Source organism: Diceros bicornis, chromosome 21 (assembly GCF_020826845.1).
Source record: "Diceros bicornis minor isolate mBicDic1 chromosome 21, mDicBic1.mat.cur, whole genome shotgun sequence".
Lineage (NCBI taxonomy): Eukaryota > Metazoa > Chordata > Mammalia > Perissodactyla > Rhinocerotidae > Diceros > Diceros bicornis.
The window spans coordinates 18,515,728-18,521,771 of NC_080760.1; positions in this window are offsets into that span (position 1 = coordinate 18,515,728).

The following is a 6,044-nucleotide window of genomic DNA, read 5'->3' on the forward strand; positions in this document are numbered from 1 at the left end:
AATGCAGTACAAATCATCCTGGGCCCATGGATTGCCCTAAACATATGCACAAACCAACATTTTCATTATAACTACCCTTATAAGAATAACTACTTGGTTTGGGTAAAGGGTGAATAAGACAGCAGAGTTCTTCAGAGTTCTGAACCCAGCAGATGAGACAGACATAAACAGATTAATACCAATCTAAAACAGTGGGTGCTACCCTAGAGACCTGACCCAGCTACTGCAGAAGCAATTAATTACCTACCTGGCAGAGTTGAGCAAGGTGTTTTTTTTGTTTTTTCTTTTGTAAGGAAGATCAGCCATGAGCTAACATCCATGCCAATCCTCCCCTTCTTGCTGAGGAAGGCTAGCCCTGAGCTAACATCCGCGCCTGTCTTCCTCCACTTTATGTGGGACACCGCCACAGCATGGCATAAGAAGCGGTGCATTAATGCGCGCCGGGGATCCGAACCCAGGCTGCCAGCAGCGGAGGGCACGCACTTAACCGCTACGCCATGCCCCCACCCCCACCCCGAGCAAGTTTGATAGAAGTATTTGGTGGGGTTTTTAGTAAAAGACAAGTGTTTTAAAGGAAGACTACTGGAAGTTTATGGAAAGTGGTGTGTAAGGTGACAAGAGATTTTCACGTATTGAGGTATATGGGGTAACTATTTGGGTTCAAAACTGATTTGACTTGAGCTAAAGAAGCTTAACTTTATTTAGGCCTATCAAACATACGTTGTACATCTGTGTTAACTATTTAAATGAAGAATGCACTCTCTTAAGATAAGAATGCACACTTCCCCTCTTACGCCCTATTGGTAGCCCTATAGGTAACGCCCATATTAGTCCCTTTCCTGACATCAGGGTCATGTTGACCCACTAATTTACAACTGAATACCTCTTGGAAACTTTGATGAATATGTATCCTGGGTGTGTTTAATGTATATTCTTTGTTTTAAAAAGGTATAAAACTGTACTGAAAACCGTGCTTCTCCAGAATGCTTTCTTTCAATTTTTGTGTGTGTGTGAGGAAGATCAGCCCTGAGCTAACATCCGATGCCAATCCTCCTCTTTTTTTGCTGAGGAAGATTGGTCCTGAGCTAACATCTGTGCCCATCTTCTACTTTATATGGGACGCCACCACAGCATGGCTTGACAAGCGGTGCGGCTGTGTGCGCCTGGGATCCGAACCTGCAAACCCCAGGTCCTCGGAGCGAAGCGCACACATTTAACTGCTGTGCCACCAGGCAGGCCCCGCTTGCTTTCTTTGTGGAAACTGCCATCTGGGATTATAATCCTTACCCTGGCTCAAGTAAAACTCACTTTATCTCTCATCTATAGAATGGTTATTGGTTATTTTGTGTCGACATGGGCTTGGTTATTATTGAAATAACCTGGATTTATGTGGTGTTAAGTCAACTCAGCAAGCACTGTGGAAGATACACTGAGACACAAAAGATACATGATATTGATTCAACATATACAGATTGAGCATTTACTATATATCAGGCTCTGCTATATAGTAGCGTCACTAACTAGTGCCCCAAGGAACTCAATGGTGGGTTTGGAACCAGTTAACTGTTTTTATGTTAAGGAGACACAACCAGCAACAACCTTGAAGCTAACCAAGCCTCCCTACAAGAGCTATGCCCTTGACCTTGCCTTAATTTTAATATGAAGATCTTTTCAGGAGGAGATTAAGCCTCATTACCTTAATCTGCAGTGTATGCGGAAGCATGTTTTCCAACTAAGCCTGAGCAAGGGAATATCCACCTCTTCCTTTTGAATATTCATTCCCCAACCAAAATAAAAGTTCCTGCTTCTCTTTGTTCCAGGACGCCATGACTTTGGAAATGATTCCTCATGGCCTCCTATTTGCTGCAAATACACTTTACTTTGTGAGACAGCTTCCACTGGTGTAGAGTCTTATGTAAGGCACCAGGAGGAGAGCCCACTTGGTTCAGTAACTCAGGCGACTCAGATGGGACACACCCCTTCATGGTGCCTGTGCCACCGGCTTGACATCGCTGCCACATCGGGAGACCCAGCGGCCACACTGAGTGCTTTGCTCAGAGGATCTCTCCATGGAGGTGAGTGGCACCAACCCCACGGCACAGCTATAAGAGTTATTTTCTTAAGTTGTCTCACAAAGCCTGTCTGGGGCCTGGCTTCAGGGTTTGAGTCCCCGTCTGGTGGTAGCCTGCCTCAGGGGAGTGAGAGTCCCCTCTGTCTGGAAGGATTGCACAACCCAGCCACTCCGGAAGGGCCAATGCTTGGTTCTGGCAAAATGGGAGCAATCCCTGGTGACTAGTCAGGGGTCAAACCCCATCTGGAGATTGAATCTCACCTGGAGTGCACTGAGTCTGTCTGTCTAGGGGTCAAATCCCCTCTGGAGATTGAATCTCATCTGGAGTGTTGAGGTGGGGGTTCGAGGCCCCCTGAGGTCCCTGAGTCTTTGTGTTGTGACTGTGATCGGAGCGGGGGTCCACTTGCATGGGGTTAAATCCCTCTGGAGTTGCTGAACTGCTTTGTTGTTGTTGTTGTTGGTTGTTTGTGTGTTTTGGTCTAGGATGCTCGCCATTTTCCACAGTCTGGCTATTCTGAACTCCTAGGTCTTTCTTTTTTCCTTGCCATCCTTAGCTTCATCAAATTTGTAGTCTTAGCCTCCTCTCGTGGTCTTTTTTTTTTGGTGTGTGTGTGGAGGATCTGCCCTGAGCTAACATCTGCCAATCCTCCTTTTTTTGCTGAGGAAGACTGGCCCTGGGCTAACATCCATGCCCATCTTCCTCCACTTTATATGGGATGCCGCCACGGCATGGCTTGACAAGCGGTGCATCGGTGCGCACCCGGGATCCAAACCAGCGAACCCCGGTCCGCCGCAGTGGAGCACACGCACTTAACCACTTGAGCCACTGGGCCGGCTCCTCTAGTGGTCTTAATGAAAGCTCTTCTCTGGGTTCTGGTTTCAGAGAGTCCGTGCTCCACCTCTGGGGCTCTCCTCTGGTTTGTGGGCACCTGGAGTGATTCCAGGTTGGCCCCTGGGTCAGCCATTTGACTGACAATCTGGTCAGTTATGGGGACAAGAGACCTGTACTCTGTAAACTATCCTTTGGGGTTGAGTTACTTCAGCGCAGAAACTGTTGTCTGTGTGACACTTATCTTTTTTTTTTTTTTAATGAGGAAGATCAGCCCTGGGCTAACATCCATGCTAATCCTCCTCTTTTTGCTGAGGAAGACCGGCTCTGAGCTAACATCTATTGCCAATCCTCCTCCTTTTTTTTTTTCCCCCAAACCCCCCAGTAGCTAGTTGTACGTCATAGCTGCACATCCTTCTAGTTGCTGTATGTGGGAGCAGCCTCAGCATGGCCAGAGAAGCGGTGTGTCAGTGCGCGCCTGGGATCCGAACCCCGGGCCACCAGTAGTGGAGCGCGTGCACTTAACCGCTAAGCCATGGGGCCAGCCCTCAAATCTTAAATAAAGTCTTTCTTTTGACTTTTTCCTTTAAGAATTTTCAAAGGGTCCTGGGACTTCTCAAAGAAATTTGCTCTCTTCCTATCAGGAGGAAGATACTAAACTTATTAGGCTTATTCAGTATGTTAAATTACATGGAAAGCATTGTCGAATAAGTGATGATAAGCCTCTTAGATGGTCTTACGTGGGTGAAGGTTATTGACATATGTGTTTTGAAATTTTATAACATTGCTGAAATTCTGATCTGTCCTGGTTATCAGTTCAGTTCTGGTTATTATTTTGAAGTATTGTATGTCACAAAATTAACCAAATTTCTTTGTCAATTACCATTTTGGGGTCTTGTTGTTTACAGACAGTTATTGTTTGATGCGTTTGCAAAATATATTTCATCTTCAGAGAAATTCATGGAGAGGGCTCTGGCGCTCACTCTAGGTTACAGGTTTCTGATAAACTTTCAGATTATAAAACTGAACTAGGTAAGAAATTATAAAACTCTAATGGAGAAACTAATGGCCCCATAAAACTGCTAACAGAAAATTAAGATCAAGAATCGATTACACAGGTCAGAATGAACTGATGAGGATGATTATAATTTTTATAACTTCATTTGAAATATTGCTGATTTTTTTCAAATGTTTTGTTCTATTTTTTCAGATTTAAGGAAATTTATTTTCTCTTCTCTGTCAAGCTAGCTATGACTTATAGCAATTTGGTAAATTATACCTTTGTGAGTAGAATTGAAACATTTATTTTTTTCTCTCTATCTGATCCCTCTAGAATTTGGAAACTCTTAGTGAGTGAATAGTTTTATTCCATGGAAATATAGTTATTTGCATAATTTCAATAAGAATCTGTTCTTCTTATAATAGGACACAATTGGAATCATTGGTTATAGTATGAAGGCTTTGACTGGAATGTCATATTTAAGAGAAACATACAGACTCAGATATGACAAGACAGCTTTTGAGAAATAATTTTATTTTTTTTATAATTTTATTTATTTATTTATTTTTCCCCCAAAGCCCCAGTAGATAGTTGTATGTCATAGCTGCACATCCTTCTAGTTGCTGTATGTGGGACGCGGCCTCAGCATGGCCGGAGAAGCGGTGCGTCAGTGCGCACCCGGGATCTGAACCCGGGCCACCAGCAGCGGAGCGCGCGCACTTAACCGCTAAGCCACGGGGCCGGCCCAAGCTTTTGAGAAATAAAGGTTGACTTTCTGGAGTAAAGCCACTTGGAAATGTTGGCCTGATACCTAGTTTACAGAAGTTCTGAGCAATCTTACCTGGGTGAGTAAAGAATATCACTTAGCTGACAGGTGCAAGGAACCTCAATACTTTGGAGGACCTCAAGAAGAGAGGAATTCACCCAAATCTGTAGGTATTGCAGGCAAAGTCTGCTGAGGAGCTTAGAATACTCAGCCGTTCCCCTTCTTAAACCACACTGAGTCCTTTTGTGCCAGCCAGCATCAGTGACAGTGAAGTATCTCCCCCACAGAGGCTGCCTTTCCGGGAGCATGCAGAGCCAGTGTTACAGAACCAAGTGAGCTCGCCTCCTGGTAAGTTAAATAAGACTCTACACCAGTGGAAGTTGTCTCACAAAGTAAAGTGTATTTGCAGCAAATAGGAGGCCATGAGGAATCATTTCCAAAGTCATGGTGTCCTGGAACAAAGGGAAGCAGGAACTTTTATTTTGGTTGGGGAATGAATATTCAAAAGTGAGAGGTGGGTATTCCCTTGCTCAGGATTAGTTGGAAAACATGCTTCTGCATACACTGCAGATTAAGGTAATGAGGCTTAATCTCCTCCTGAAGAGATCTTCATATTAAAATTAAGGCAAGGTCATGGGTGTAGGGAGGCTTGGTTAGCTTCAGGGTGGTTGCTGGTTGTGTCTCCTTAACATAAAAACAGTTAACTGGTTCCAAACCCACCATTGAGTTCCTCGGGGCACTAGTCAGTGACAATCCCACACCTCACCCTAAGTAAGAGAGACATGGTGAAAGTTCCAAATTAGTTCTTAAATCAGCTGTACTATGAGCAAGCATTTGCATTTAAAACCTTACATGTTAGCATAGTGCTGTCCAATACAAATATAAAGCTAGCCATAGGGGTAATTTAAAATTTTCCAGTAGCCACATTAAAAAAATAAAAAGAAACAAGTAAAATTAATTTAAATATTATATTTAAACCAATATAGCCAAAATATTATTATTTCAACATGTAATCAATATGAAAATTATTAATGAGATAGTTCACTTTTTTCTTCATACTAAGTCTTCAAAATCTGGTTTGCATTTTTCACGTACAGTATATCTCAATTCAGACTAGCCACATTTCAAGTTCTCAATAGCCACATGTGAACATATTGCATAGCACAATTATAACATTTTAGTCACAGGAAAATGTTCAAGATCTATTGATAGACGAAAAGGCAGGCTGCAAAACTATGCTGCATGATCTAATTTTATAACATGACTGAAAATATATGTACATATGTGTGGGAGATCAGAACTGGCCACCTCAAAATATGTCTCTTTACCTTGATTATTTTCTCTGAAAGAAACTTTGACCTTCCCCTCTGCCCCCACC